Source organism: Lithobates pipiens, unplaced genomic scaffold (assembly GCF_037356315.1).
Source record: "Lithobates pipiens isolate NorthernLeopardFrog02 unplaced genomic scaffold, aLitPip1_a1.2 Scaffold_8, whole genome shotgun sequence".
In the NCBI taxonomy this organism is placed as follows: Eukaryota; Metazoa; Chordata; class Amphibia; order Anura; family Ranidae; genus Lithobates; species Lithobates pipiens.
Genome location: NW_027507903.1, coordinates 28,189,118 through 28,202,257, shown reverse-complemented (window position 1 = coordinate 28,202,257; position 13,140 = coordinate 28,189,118). Strand labels below are relative to the sequence as shown.

At 44.0% G+C, this 13,140-nt stretch overlaps 1 long non-coding RNA gene across 1 annotated transcript; it reads left to right on the top strand.

The window, feature by feature from the left end:
- The first annotated feature begins 3,096 nt into the window (after positions 1-3,096).
- On the top strand, positions 3,097-12,866 carry LOC143960573 (uncharacterized). Its single transcript, XR_013270345.1, has 2 exons — positions 3,097-3,458; positions 12,348-12,866. It is a non-coding gene; the product is annotated as an uncharacterized LOC143960573 (long non-coding RNA).
- The last annotated feature ends 274 nt before the right edge of the window (positions 12,867-13,140 follow it).

Here is a 13,140-nt window from a genome sequence, read left to right as displayed (position 1 = left end):
TATAATTTTTTTCATACAAATAAATGTATTTTGGTGGTATTTAATCACCACTGGTTTATTTTTTATTTTTTGCGACATAAGTGAAAAAACAGCGAAAAATGAAAAAATAAAAATACTTTTTTTTTAGTTTCTATGATAACATTTTGCAAATAAGTCATTTTTTGTTCAAAAATTCAGGCCAAAATTTATACGGCTACATCTCTTTGGTAAAAATAACCCAAATTAGTGGATATTCTTTGGTTTCTGTGAAAGGTATAGAGTCTACAAGCTGTGGTGCCAATCATTGAAAATTGATCACACCTGATGCACTGACAGCCTATTTCATTTCTTGAGGCCCTGAAATGTCAGGAAAGTACAAATACCCCCCAAATGACCCCTTATTGAAAAGTAGACAGTCAAAGGTATTTAGTAAGAGTTTAATGAGTTTTTTGAAGTTGTAATTTTTTCCCACAATTCTTGGGAAAATTAAGAATTGTTATAATTTTTTTTACACAAAATTATCATAACAAGTTTTTTCTCACACGCAACATATGCATACTTCCAATTACACCCCAAAAACATTCTGCTACTCCTCCTGAGTTTGATGATACCACATGTGTGTGACTTTTACACAGCCTGGCCACATACAGAGGCCCAACATGCAGGGAGTGCCGTCAGGTGTTCTAGGAGCATAAATGACACCTCTATTTTCCTAACGACCTATTACATTTGTGAAGGTTCCAGAGCACCAGGACAGTGGAATTACCCATATAATGACCCCATTTTGGAAAGCAAACACCCCAACGTCTATTCTACTACTCCTCCTGAGTATGACAATACCACATATGTGTGACTTTTACACAGCCTGGCCACATACAAATGCCCAACATACAGGGAGCACAAGAAAGGGGGCTGTGGCTAGAAAAACCTCATGATATTCGGCAGCTCATCTCAATTATTTAAACAAAATTATGTGGCCAGGGATAGAGAGAGGGGATTAGGGTGGTGCCAAAGAGTGCCAAATAACAAATAAAAATGATAACAATATATTTTATTGTAGATACAAAATACAAAAAAGACAAACAAAGAACATCAAAAATTCAGCATACAATGATATAAACGGGTACATTACACATGAAATTCAATTTGTAAACTTAGAGGAAAAAGCAGGCCTAGCTCTTATAAAGGCCAATAGTACAAGGTATCAACTACTACAAGTTTTCGCCAAACCATTGGCTTCCTCAGGGAAATGATATATGCCTGTACCAAAAGTGAAAATTCTAAAAAACACAAAAGGACAGTATAAGGTTACAATACAGTTACAAGCTTAAATATCTTTGTTATAGATTCAGAATGTAAAGCATGGTCAGTAACCCCCCCCCCCCCCCCCATGACTGGTAGGTCCAAAATTGCACCACAGATAGGTACCCCCAAGCCGTCACAGATACGTACCCCCCCAAGCGAGCACCACAATGGGAGAAGGGGACCCCAAACCAGCCTCTAGCTCCGTACTGCATTTATGGCTGCAGGGGGCGAACAAAGACCTAGCAATCAAAAAATTATTAATTCATTTATTTAAATAATTAAAAATAATGGGTTAAACAAAATCCCCAATATATAGGGCTAACATAGCCTCAGTTACTTACGATTATAGATTAAAACCAGTAATAAAGCAAGGGTGCCGGGATGGGATGTTTTAGCAAATGACAATTTTTTTTATTGAGGACAGTGATTGACACAAATCAACCACAATATGTGGCTGAAAAGGGAAAAGAAAAACAAATTAATTCCCATGCACAAAACACAAAGTATGTGCCTAAAGAAAACCTAGTGACTGAAAGAAAGAAAGAAAGAAAGGGAGCACCATCAGGGGTTCTAGGAGCATAAATTACACATCTAATTTCCTAATGAACTATTACATCAGTGAAGGCCCTGGAGCACTAGGACAGTAGAATTACCCACAAAATGACCCCATTTTGGAAAGCAAACACCCCAATGTCTACTCTATGGGGCATAATGAGTCTTTTTAATGGTTCATTTTTTTCCACAAGTCTTCGGAAAACGTAGAAAGAAAATTAAAACCATCCTGATTAGGACAAGGGCCTCTTCCCGACAACCCTGGCCATTTAATAAGGGGGCCGTCAGATCCCGGCTCACCACCCTCGTGAATAAGTATGGGGTACATCATACCCCTACCCATTCACCTGGGGGAAAAAGTGTCAATAACAAAACACACTTCACAGGTTTTTAAAGTAGTTTATTAGGCAGCTCCGGGGGTCTTCTTCTGACTTTGGGGGTCTCTTCTGACTTCTCTGTGCTTTCCGGTTCTTCTTCCACTCTCTGGCCTCTTCTCCCGCTCTCTGGTTCTTCTGCCGGGCTCCTCCACTATCTTCTGCTCTTTCGCTGCTCTTTTGCTAGCTGTGGCCCGGCTTTCTCCTTCGTCGTCGTCACCCTCTTCTTCCTTCTTCTGTCCTTCAGATGTTGAAACAACGCTCTCTCCCGCTGTAATGCTGTGGACACGGTGCGCGACGACTTGTATAGGCATAAGGGGTGGGGTCATCGCGTGATGTCACCCTGTGACCCCGCACCTTATGACGTCACAGTCCCGGGGGCGCCCCTCTTCCCTAATTGGCGCTCGCTCGTCCCCTCCCCCTTTCCTGATTGGCTTTGTTGTCGGAAAGTTCGATCGTGTGTACACAAGTCCGTCACACAAAAGTTCACGGATGCTCAGAATCAAGCAGAAGGAGCCGCACTGGCTATTAAACTTCCGTCGTACGCCTTTTCCACGTTCAGAATTGTTGGCCAACATTTTTGTGACCGTGTGTATGCAAGACAAGTTGGAGCCAACAACCTTCGAAACAAAAATCCACGATTTTGTTGGGCGGAAAGTCCGATCGTGTGTACGGGGCATAAGACCGGGATGCCGTTAAAGTTCATGTGCGTATAAAGGCAGGTGTCCCAATATTTTGACAATATAGGGTATCCAAAAATATTTCGATCTTTGAACTTCATGGTCTTTTTTGCTGTTGCTCCTCTTCCTCTGTTAAAACATTCAAAGCATTTCTTTAGCAAAAAAGTTGCACAAAAAATACATGACCAGAATCAAAAGCGCACAGCTCTTGTTAATATTTGCTGAAGAGCACCGCCTGACAGAACCGTTCCAGGGAAAAGCCGGAGAACAGGTTTTTGGTGAGCCCGGCCTTGTAAAGCAAATAAGAACTACAGCAGCTGAGAGGCACATATTGACTTTTGCAAGTGATGTATCCTGTTCTGTTAAAAGATAAAACCCCTATGGCTCAATTAAGTACAGGAGTGGTGGGATCTGCAGCTATTATTACATGCATTGTAAAATGGATGAATATAACAAACCTTTCTATGGAGTATCTAGAGGCCCTACATTTGCTCCAGGTCAGCAACATGCTGATGACTGCTGCATTGGAGAGGTGTCTTCAAAGAGCTCGGGAAAAGCTGATCTCGAGGTACTTGTTATTTAAACCTTCTGATAGCACATGCTTATTGAAGCCAATATATTTTATTCTGTTTCCTGCTTCTGTCAGCGGTTTCCCTTCGCGGTCTTAGTACACAATATCCTGAAATATGTATTTTTTTCACCTTTGATAGTTCCAGCGCTCTGCTGTATTACTATAAAATATACACATATAAGGTAAGGTGTGATTATTAAAAAACAAGAGTTTTTTTTTTTTTTTCCATTACCTGCATGGAGTTTGCGTGCTTTCCTTGTGCTTGTGTGGGTTTCCTCTGGGTACTCTGGTTTTCCTCCCTTGCTCCAAAGACATGCTGGTAGATGAATAATTTAGCCACTTCAGCCTCGGAAGGATTTACACCCTTCCTGACCAGGCCATTTTCTTGCATGCACTGCGTTGCTTTAACTGACAATTGCGCAGTCGTGCAACGCTGTACCCAAACGAAAATAATGTTTTGGTTTTTTTCCACAAATAGAGCTTTCTTTTCGTGGTATTTGATCACCTCTGCATTTTTTTTATTTTTTGCGCTATAAACAAAAAAAGAGTAACAAATAAAAAAAAAAAAAAAAAAATTACTTTCTGTTATAAAACAAATACAAAAAAACAAATGTATTCATAAATTTAGGCCAATATGTATTCTTCTACATATTTTTGGTAAAAAAGAAAAATAAAATCGCAATATGCGTATACTGATTAGTTTGCACAAAAGTGATCACGTCTACAAACCACGGGATAGATTTATTTACTTTTAAAAAATAATATGCGTATATTGATTGGTTTGCGCAAAAGTTATCGGGTCTACAAACCACGGGATAGATTTATGGACTTTTATTTATTTTATTTTATTTTTTACTGGTAATGGAGGTGATCTGTGGTTTTTAGCAGGACTGCAACATTGCGGTGGACCAATCTGACCCCAAATTACAGTTTTTGGGGACCAGTGACATAATTACATTGTTCAGTGCTCAGTGGCGTAACTAGAACCTTCAGGGCCCCCAAGCAAGAAACCATGAAGGGCCCCCCTGAACCCCAGCCAGGGCCCTTCCCTCCAAGTCCGGCGGTGGAACTCCAGGACGTGGTCACAGGTATGACCTTTGGGAGCCCTGTAGTTCCACCACTGATATCAGTAGTTTTTTTTTTATTATTTTTTTTTTAATTTTTAGGTGCCACATTGGGGGACTGTCCCTAGGCCGAATGGGGTCCCCATTCCCAGAAGAGATGAGGTCCTTTTCTCCAGGGCAGATGAAGTTACTGCTCCTAGGTGAGAAGGGGTTCCTGTCCCCAGGAGAGGTGGGGGTCTCTGTCCCCATGTGAGAAGGGGTCCCTGTCCCCAGGGGGAGATGGAGGGGGTATGTAATGATGTGTGGGGGATGGGGTCCTCTCACTCACCATGACCAAGCTGTAGGCCACGCACTCATCCATGTTGGCCTAGGCTCCATCCAGTGTGCTGGACGGGCGATCAGCATATCTCCTAGAAAGACCTTTCATCATCTGTGTATGACGGGGGAGGAGGGGGGCTGGCAGACAAGCCTGCAGTGTCCTCCGGGGAGCTGTCTCTCATAGGGCTGCACTGCATCTGTGTGCTTAAAGTTTGTTTACCTGGGAGAAGTATGCAGTGCAGTATGGGCCTGACTCGGGGGGGACTCTGGCTGGGGAGAACAGACATCGGACTGAGCGGCAATGCATGGAGCAGGAGAGGGGTACTCTGAGGAGCCGACCGAGGACACAGGTCATGCGGGCAATGCACAACTAAAGAGCAGCCAGTGCAATAGTAGAGCATGGAGCTCTGCTAGTCACCCTCCACCTCCAGCCACCCGTGTGCATGGTGCACTGGTACCCCTAGCTGCCTATGCTGCTGCCGGCCATATGTAGAGGGGGCTGCATGGGCCCCCTGCATTACAGGGCCCAGTTGCGGTCGTGACTGCTGCACCCCCTATAGTTACGCCCCTGTCAGTGCTATAAAAATGCACTGATCAATGTTTAAATGACACTGGCAGGGAGGGGGTTAACACTAGAGGGCGATCAAAGGTGTTAAAGTATAAGATTTCCTATCATTTGAGCCCAGTCTTGCCACAAAGAGTTAATCCAGCTCTGAGCAATCCTCTTTTATTGTTCAGTCAGATAAATCTTGACAGAGAAAAACTTTGTCAAATCCTCCCCCTTGCTGTGAGTGACAGGTGATTTACATATCTCCTGCACTAGCCTAAGAGACATGCATTATTTTTTAATTCCCCCCCACTCTTTTCTTCTGCTGCACTGCAAGGATTGGATGTTCCCCACCTCAGCATATTTGGGCATGCTGAAGTCATGTGGTTACTTTCCTGTCTTTTCACTGGATGTTAGAGATCCTAACAGAAGTTCAGTGTAAGAAATACACAGGAGAAAATGCATGTTGACAAGGGGAGTGTAGAGGTGGGCGGGGAGTCTACTGACATAACGACTCCACCCACCGAGCTCCAGACAACAGACCCACCCACAGAATCTGCAGTTTTTCGGGTCTCATAGCAGACAGAGGGGAGACATTTGGCAGGTAAAGATACATGCAGGAGGCATGTATATCCTTATAGCTAACCCCTATGGCAGTAGTTTAGAAAGGATGACATTGGGTTTACATCCACTTTAAGACCCCTTTCACACTGAGGCGGTTTTCAGGCATTTTAGCGCTAGAAATATCACCTGTAAAGCGCCTGAAAATGGCCTCCCATTCATTTCAGTGTGACTTTTGGGTTTACATCCACTTTAACTGTGTTCCCTTTGTGTGTTATAACTGTAGGGGGGTGGGCTTTCAGGCACATGACAGAGATCACTGTTCCTGATCACTGGGAACAGCAGATCTCTGAGATGTCTCCTGTTAGAAAGGGGATTCGTCTTGTTTACCCCTCGTCTTTTGAGATCCCCGTTCTGCCTCTGTGTACAATGATTGCGGCCAGCCATAATCTCACATGCATGGAGCTACGTAGAGGTACGCTGGTTCGTGCAGGAGAGCCAACCTGCTGAAGTATATGTGCAGTGGCTGGTCGGCAAGCAGTTAAAGAGTGCTGTACTACATTAACTGCTTGCCGACTGCCCCATAGCAGATTTACTTCTACTGAGTATATATATATATATATATATATATATATATATATATATATATATATATATATATATATATATATATATATATATATATATTTATATGTATATGTGAATCTGCACTTCCGGGTAGGGAGCGCGCACACACACCGCTGGCGCACCGCCTCTGCTGGGATTAGTCACAGCAGAAGCTGATCAGCGTGTAAGCTGGGGAATTAGCGTGGCTGTATTATAGAGGGTAACACACCACATGGTATTGTAAATGAAGTAACTTTATTTGCCGGATAAGCAGCAGCAGTAGAAAATTATATTTACAAAAGTGGAGTAAACATTTCTCTTGTTAGCATACAAGGCATAGATTCAAAGTCCAATCACCAAAGATACAGTATAAATCTCAGTAAACTGGCACTGTAGATATTAATTCCTCTCTTCAGGCACATTTTGATTGCTTGCCATAGGGTGGAGTCCATAAGCAGGTTTCACAGATGCAGCAGAGATGATTTAACAGCAAAATACACTGTCTCAGATGATCTTATATCACAAGCACAGACGCAGTGCTGATAGGCAGGACTCCTGAGGATCCCTGTTCTGTCCCTGCAGGCTGGAACATTCTCCCTGAATAAGGCCTAGCGTTCCCTCACAGGAAGCATACCTTTCCCTCACTCATTCCACACACACGTCTCTCAAAATGGTGGCTGGGCTCTCTTTTATATGGAAGCTAACAGAAAATGGTGGACAAAATCTTGAGATAACTTGGTACCAATCAGAACAAGAGGCTTCTAAAATAGGGCTGCTGGAGACAATTTAGAGAACAGTTACAGCCTTAACAAGATTTCACAAAACAGCAGGAAAACACAAATATAATATGACATTTCTGGATGAGAAAGTAAGTATGATAAAATTGTAGTCCCACTTTTCCTCTCAGCCAGCAAGACTGTCCTGTCACAGTTAACTGTATGTGAGGAGGCTACCTCCATCCCCCCCGCTTAAAGAATGCAGTCCTCGGCATTTACCTAGGTAAAAGCAATTAAATAGAGCAATAGCATAACAAGTCATAACAGTTCAAGTCACATAATCAGAATACTTGACAGGTTTCAGTCCCCTGGTAGTGCGCCTGGGTAAGCAAGGCTCCGGAACTTGCAACTGTCCATCTCCCTCTGGGGACACAGGGTACCGTTCCTCCTCTGCATCAGAACCAACAGGTGACTGTTCATCCACAAGAGGCTCGGCTTCAACAGGAGTGGACGAAGCTTGATTATCTGTAGCTCTTTCAGCTGAGGATAACTCCTCTACTGGTGGCAGAGGGGGTAGGTACCACTCTGCTGAATCACTATTGAGGATCTCCCGGGCATTTGTCCCATTTAGCAAATGGAGGAAAATCAGGAACAGGTTCAGCTGACAGTGAATCTGCAGTGAACACACATGGGCGAAGTAGGTTATGGTGCAGTCTCTTGCAAGGCCTATTCAGCTTCTTTTAAACAACATCATACACAGGCCGTCCAGGAAAAGGTTGCTTCTCAACCTGATATGGGTAGGGCTCCCAATTGGGCTCCAGCTTGTTTCCTCTAATGTGTCTTGGGTTGCAGACCAAGACCCTGTCTCCTGGTTTTAGTGGCAGCAAGTTGACAGTACTTTCGTTAGCCAGATCCCGATGCCTCCCCAGCACCATTTGTTTAGCTCAGGTTAGGCAATGCCAATGGTCTTGGACCCACTAATCAGGGATCCTTGATGTGGTGGGCTCTATAGTTCCCAACAATAAATCCACAGGTAAACGGTCGCAATGGCCAAACATAAAAAAATGGGGAGTATAACCAGTTGCTCTATGCACTGTCTGATTATAAACCCAGACAACATCACCGACATACTGTATGTCCATCTTTCTCGTTGCTCTTGCTCCAAGGTGTGAATCAACCCCAACAGTGTTCAATTAAAGTGCTCATAGACACCATTCCCTTGGGGATGATAGGGGCTGGTATAATATTTCTGTATGCCACTAAGGTGACATAGTTCAGAAAACACCTGAGACTCAAAGTTTGGGCCTTGGTCAGACAAAATCCTCTTGGGGCACCCATAGGGTTGCACCACATGTTTCCAGAACAGTTTATCTGTGGTAATGGCAGTCAGATCCTTGGTTGGCATGACTATGGCAAACTTAGAAAAGTTGTCCAAAAACACCAAGGCATAGCGGAACTTAGATGTTTCAGCCACTGTCAGAAAGTCCATGGTCAGTAATTCAAAGGGCTCTCCTGTGCTCACCACCAGAGGGGTGGTTTTCTCTGCTTTTCCCTTGTGAGTGGCACAACTCTGACACTTCTGACACACCTTCAGGACCGACTTAGTCAGTCCAGGACAAAAAACGTACTTACGAACAAAAGCCTCTGTCCGTTCGGCACAAAAGTTACCTCCAGTACTGTGAAAGGCCTGACAGACCTCTAAGGCCTTCGAGGGATGATCAGTTGATGGATAATCTGTGGTTCTCCTGGTAAGTGTGTCTTTCAGTACAAGAGTGCATTATGTCTTTCCAACTTATTCCACAAGGATGACACAAGGTTGATGAGAGCCTTCTTCACTCCCTGTAGTCTGGTTTTCTATTCTTCGCCCAATATTTCAATATTTCAAGATGATGATGTCATCCGAGTAAATCAGAAGGAAGTCAAAGTTCAAGTCTCCCAAGCAACATTCCATTAACCTTTGGAAAGTGCTGGGGGCATTAGTCAGGCTGAAAGGCACACAATTGAACTCGTACAGTCCCAGAGTAATAAAGGTAATAAAGACTGTTTTTTCACGGCTGTCTTCCTTTACTGGGACCCGCCAGTATCTGCTGGCCAGGTCTATAGTAGAAAAATACTAAGGCCATTAGGCATTCTTCGACCCGTGGCAGTGGGTAAGCATCCTGATGTGTACATGAGTTCAGTCTGCGATAATCCACACAAAAACCTACATTTCCATCATTTCTTCCTGTCCTGTCACAGTTAACTCTATGTGAGGAGGCTACCTACAAGCAGGTGCTGGCCAACGGATACCCGCTGACACCCACTGATCGGCGAGGAGACAGGCTGAATGAAGCTTTGCACATATAAACAATGCAGAGTTTTGTCCTGTCAGGGGGATGTCAGGATTTTGTTTCCCTGCAAAAACAGGGGGGGGAGGGGGTTTAATTAAATAAGCATGTTGAATCGTAGTAAACACAGTTTACTATACTTCAGTGATGGATGAATTCATGCGAGATTGGTACTGTTCGCTCACTGTGTTCATTAAGAAAATAGATGGTAAGCATGACATGTTTAACAGCCCCCCCCGCCCCCCTGCTCTCCCCCTTCCCCCGCTCTCCATCCTTAATGCTTTGCTGATCTCATGCCCCAGCTGCAGCTGGCAGGAGGGGGAGCTGGTTAGCAGCACTGCAGAGATGGGGCACAGGGGCATCAGTAATGGGGTGTGCAGTACAAAGGGGGGGGGTGGTCAGGGCACTGTGGATATCTACTTTAGCGGTAAATCCCCCTGTGGTTCCTTTACAGCACTTGAAAGGGAGAGGAAGAGAAGCCAGCAGCTGCAGGGGAGCCACAGAGGATCGGTGCTGCATGGGGGATGGGCACATAAGAGCAGAGGGGATCATTTTGGAGAACAGGCAGAGCAGCAGAAGTTTCTCCATATGTGTAATGTGTGTCAGTGCACAGTGCCTCGCCTTCCACATATTGCACACATGGATGATATGCTACTGGGGACACTAGTTGTGCAAGGATTTCCTCCAACTTCCTGTTTTGGCTATGGGCCAGGAAGTGAAGGGAAATCTCCCCAATGTGTCCCAATTGGCTCTATCCAAAAAATAAATAAAACATTTTTTGCTTACAGTTCTACTTTAAATTCCACTTTAATATGTTTAGTTCCATTACCCTAGAATTAGTATGCTCTACAGCAGGGTTAGGCAACCTGGGGCCCTCCAGCTGTCGCATCATGCCCCTGGGAGTAATTGTAACTGCCAGCCTTGCAATGCCTCATGGGAAATGTAGTTCCACAACAGCTGGAGGGCCCCGGGTTGCCTACCCCCTGCTCTACAGGGAATGGCTGCTTCCATCAAAGGCTTAACACACAGGCCGTTTGCCTCCTGATAGATTCCCTTTAAAGCAGGAGTTTGGATTTAACCTCTTGCCGACCAGTCACCATCATTATACTGCGGCAGGTCGGCACAATCCTGCGAGCCGTCGTAGCTGTACGTCGGCTCCTTTAAGTGGGATAGTCGCTGCACTGTCGGGGTGCCGATGCTTATGACCGACGGTCTTGATGTCCGCCAGCCACAAGCAACCGTGGGCACGAGAGGCAGAACAGGGACGTGTGTGTGTGTGTGTGTGTGTGTGTGTAAACACACAAATCCCTGTTCTATGAGGAGATGACAGATTGTGAGTTCCTAATAGCTAGGAATCACATCTGTCATCTCCTATAGTCAGTCCCCTCCCCCTACAGTTAGAAACATACACAGGGAACACAGTTAAAGTGGTTGTAAACCCTTACAACACACTTTGACCTACAGGTAAGCCTAGATTAAGGCTTACCTGTAGGTCCAAGAAATATCTCCTGAACCTATACTGTTTCGGAGATATTTGCCCGAAGACAGGCATCGCGCCGTAGACAGCGGCGCGCAGGCGCACTGAGCGTGGCATTTCCAACGACGGAGCTGCCGCGCGTGTCGGCTCCCGTGCGCATGCGCAGGAGTGACGTCATCGCGGCTTTGCCGAATGACAGCGGTGGAGCTGCGAGACCCCACCGAGAAGATGGATGCGCCGGACTACAGGGGACAGCGGTGACTTGTGTCAGGTAAGTGACATATAATGGACTACTATGCGATGCATAGTAGTCCATTATGCTTTGCCTTTGCAGGGAATGAAAGAGGAAGTAAATTCATCAGGGTTTACTTCCTCTTTTACCCCTTGATCGCCCCCTAGTGTTAACCCCTTCCCTGCCAGTGACATTTTTACAGTGATCAGTGCATTTTTATAGCACCGTTCGCTGTATAAATGCCAACAGTCCCGAAAATGTGTAAAAAGTGTCCGCCATAATGTCGCAGTCCTAATAAAAATTGCAGATCGCTGCCATTACTAGTAAAAAAATAATAATAATAATAAAAATGCCATAAATCTATCCCCTATTTTGTAGACCCTATAACTTTTGTGCAAACCAATCAATATACACTTATTGAGATTTTTTTATTTTATTATTATTATTATTATCGATTTATATAGCGCCAACAGTTTGCGCAGCGCTTTACAATGTATAGGGTACAATTACAGTACAATACAAAAGGTACAGGAGGGCCCTGCTCGTAGAGCTTACATTCTAAAGGGAGGGGGTGGTGGTACAAAAGGTAATAGCTGCAGAGAATGAATTTCATTACTAAAAATATGTAGAAGAATACATATCGGCCTAAACTGAGAAAAAAATAGCTTTTTTAAAAAAAATGGGGATATTTATTATAGGAAAAAGTACAAACTATTGTGTTTTTTTTTTTCAAAATTGACCGTCTTGTTTATTGTGCAAAAAATAAAAATGGTAGAGATGATCAAACACCACCAAAAGAAAGCTCTATTTGTTGGAAAAAAGGACATCAATTTTGTTTGGGTGCAGCACTGCACGACTGCGCAATTGTCAGTTAAAGCGACGCAGTGCCGCATCACAAAAAAAATGGCCTGGTCATTCAGCAGCCAAATCTTCCGGGGCTGAAGTGGTTAAATAAGGATTGTATAAGCAGTCATTTTTTTTTTTTTTTATTCATTCCATTTGCATGACACGGAGTTCTTGCCTATCTTCCTCTTTCAGGTTTATGAAATCAGAACTGTTTAGTCGGAGAGTCAGACGGTCTGGTGAGTGCATGGGAGATTTTCAATTACTGGATTGCGACTTTCTGTCATGGATAAATTTCTCTGCCCTCTTGCTATCTTTCCAATGCATAAAGCTGGAGCATCAGACACGGCGCGGCCTTAGCACCTTAATCCGTGACAGTGAGGAGCACATCATGCAAGGTAAACCTGCGCCGCTCAGGCCGTCAGAGATCGCCAGAACAAAGCAATATGGCTTTCATCAATGAGACTGACACTTAAAAGATGAAATGTATTTGGCAGGATGGAATTGAAGAGAAAGGAATGGTGACGGTGAAGTCGGAGGATCACATTTTTACATTAAGCTGACAAAGACTGAATTAAAGAATGTCGCTACCATGTTGAATGTGACCTTTCTTTGTTGGGTTCAGAATTAGATTTTTCCCAGAAACAAATTGTTACTGCAGTAATACTAAATGGTGCCCATTATTAACCATTAAATAATACTACAGTGTTATTAGAGGCGATTCAGTTCGCATTGTGCGCTATACAAGTATTTCATTCATTCATTACATTACATAGTTACATAGTAGGTGAGGTCGAAAAAAGACACAAGTCCATCAAATCCATCCTATGTGTGTGATTATATGTCAGTATTACATTGTATATCCCTGTATGTTGCGGTCGTTCAGGTGCTTATCTAATAGTTTTTTTTAAACTATCGATGCCCCCCCCCCCGCTGAGACCACCGCCTGTGGAAGGGAATATGACATCCTTGCCGCTCTTACAGTAAA